At 42.1% G+C, this 2,949-nt stretch overlaps 1 long non-coding RNA gene across 1 annotated transcript; it reads right to left on the bottom strand.

Moving 5' to 3' along the window:
• Positions 1-1,437: 1,437 nt before the first annotated feature.
• Positions 1,438-2,545, bottom strand: LOC123403064. Its single transcript, XR_006611396.1, has 2 exons — positions 2,502-2,545; positions 1,438-1,589 (listed from the first exon to the last, which is right to left on the bottom strand). It is a non-coding gene; the product is annotated as an uncharacterized LOC123403064 (long non-coding RNA).
• Between the last annotated feature and the right edge of the window lie 404 nt (positions 2,546-2,949).

Below are 2,949 nucleotides of genomic sequence, written 5' to 3'. Positions count from 1 at the left end.
TTGGACTCTAATTTGCATGATTTGAATGGAACTAACCTGGACTAACGTTGTTTTCAGCAGAATTGCCTTGGTGTTATTTTTGTGCAGAGATCAAAGTTCTCCAAACGTCCTGAAAATTTAAGGGGAGCATTTTTGGAAAATAAGAATAATATCTGCGCCAAGTTCCACCTGAGGGGGTGGGCCAGTGGGCCACAAGTCGTGGCTCCGCCACCCCCCCTGGTGGCGGTGGGCCGGCTTGTGGGGCCCACACGGCTCTGCCGCCCCCAATCTCAGGTCTATAAGTTCCCTTTCGTCCCAGAAAAAATAAAAAGAGAAGTTTTCGTTGCGTTTGCGATACGGAGGCGCTGCCACCACCTGTTCTTCATCTGGAGGGCAGATCTGGAGTCCGTCTTGGGCTCCGGAGAGGGGAAATCGTCGCCATCGTCATCATCAACCTGCTTCCCTCTCCAATTCCATGAAGCTCTTCGTCGTTCGTGAGTAATCTATTCGTAGGCTCGCTGGGCGGTGATGAGTAGGATGAGATCTATCATGTAATCGAGTTAGTATTGATGGGGATTGATCCCTAGTATCCACTATGTTCTGAGATTGATGTTGCTACTACTTTGCCATGCTTAATGCTTGTCACTAGGGCCCGAGTGCCATGATTTCAGATCTGAAATTATTATGTTGTCACCAATATATGTGTGTTTTAGATCCGATCTTGAAAGTTGTAGTTACCTACTATGTGTTATGATCCGGCAACCCTGGAGTGATACTACTAGGAAAAGGCCTGCTAGTGGCGCACCTGTTTTGGCTACTAATGGCGCACTATAGGTGCGCCACTAGTATCACGCCATTAGAATTTTTTACTAATGGCGCACCAGGCAGTGCGCCATTAGTATAGCTCATGGTGCGCCATTAGTATGCCTGCTAGGTGCGCCATTAGTATGCCTCTCAAGTGCGCCATTAGTATGCCTCCCAGGTGCGCCATTAGTATGCCTCCCAGGTGCGCCATTAGTATGTCTCCCAGGTGCACCATTAGTATGCCTCCCAGGTGTGCCATTAGTATGCCTCCCAGGTGCGCCATTTGTATGCCTCCCAGGTGTGCCATTAGTATAGCCCATGGTGCTCCATTAGTATCTAGTATTCTAGCATATATATGTTTTGTTTCAAAACCACAAATTCAACAGCACATAACATATATATCAAATATATAATACAAATTTGTGCCCAATAGTTCTACTGATCCACAACACATAACATATATGCAAAGTTGCATAACAAATTTCATGATCCATATATCAAAACTCCATAGCATACATACATCCAAAATTCCATAGCATCCATATATACATATAGTTCCATAGCATCCATATATACATAGCTCCATAACAAATATAGTTCGATAGCATCCATTCATTATTCACATACAATTTTTTGAGCTAGAATATTATTTTATTTGTATTAATATGTTACCATTATTATTTTAGATGACAAAAAAGACAACTATGGCTCCAAAGGTTTGCTTTATGTCTTCACGCCACATAAGTAAACGAAGTAGAAGGGGCGCACGTTTAGGAGCTCCAGCGCGCGGTCCTTTTGAACTTCCCCTGGCAAAAGAAGCATGAATCAAAAGCGTTAGAGAAAGAAAATAGATGATTCAGAATTACAAATTTTGATACATATTGACTTCTAACAAAACAACACCAGCAATGTTTGTTACAAAATTTATGAGGTATCAAGATACTTAAATTGTCAACTAGTGACGACTACACACACACACAGAGAGAGAGATATATATACACATAAGCTCCAAAGAATACAGCTAAGATTTTCAAGAGAACATTCACATACAAGAATAAGCACATGATGTTTGGTTCCAAATTATAAATATAAGCTGCCGATGTTGCGCTGAATCCAAAGTAATCCCAGCTACATAGGTCACACGCTCGCTCTAATGAGATGTGATACCAAATGTTTAAGCCTGAAGGAAAGAAGCAATGGTATAGGCACAAACTTTCCAGTCATGGAGATGATACTACGATCATAGTGTTCACCCTTGATTGCAAACAAAATCTAACTAGTAAACGCACACAATCAGCAGCCCCTATATATAATTCCATAAAAGTATTAGAACAGATGCATCAGAACTGAATTACGTGTGAGAAACAGCAGGAATGAGCCTTCAGGCTGCGCGAGGAAGGAGACCGTCTTGGCAACCTTCTCCAAGCACTCCTGACTCTGCACCAGCAACGAATCGCCATTCCTCTCCACAGTTCAGTCAAACCTGTAAATTCTACTCGGGAGCTAAGCAAATGAAAGGGTTATAGGCTATTTCTAGAGCAGTGATACTGATGTTGAAGTTGTCGGTGCTCCAGCAAGGAATGGGTATCAACTCAATACCAGTTCGCCATTTTATGTCCTTGTCCCATCTGTGGAAATAAAGTCACAAATTAAGGGCTTCGCTCTGAACACCAAACAATGACTATAAAACACGCATGCGAGCAAGGAGATCGACATACCCAGGGTAGTATGGTGACGGAACAAGAAATGCATTTCCTGGATCAGCAATACAGAAGCTCGGTATTTCCATTGCAGGTGTCGCACCAGATGTTATCACCGTTTGAGATGGATCAAAGGATACTGACCCTTGCGTGATTTGCCTCAAGACTTGAAGATTTCTTTGTACCAACTTAATGACCATCTAGCTAATACAGGACAAGCAACAACATATTAATGCGGAAAACAGGGTGGCATCTCAACATAATTTCTGCATGACTTGTGCCCAAAGGGGCTCATCATTAAATTTATTTTCTGATATATCAACATGACAACATGTCTTAAAGTACGCTATCTTTATCATATGATTGAAGCCTAGTGAAAGTGTGAAACAACAAAACAAAGTGCAGACAACTGGTCTCTATCTAGCCGAGGAACAAATTCTAGAGCCAAACCAACAAACAGATTACC

The sequence above is a fragment of the Hordeum vulgare genome, chromosome 6H, assembly GCF_904849725.1.
Source record: "Hordeum vulgare subsp. vulgare chromosome 6H, MorexV3_pseudomolecules_assembly, whole genome shotgun sequence".
Lineage (NCBI taxonomy): Eukaryota > Viridiplantae > Streptophyta > Magnoliopsida > Poales > Poaceae > Hordeum > Hordeum vulgare.
This window is presented reverse-complemented; position numbering and strand designations above follow the sequence as displayed.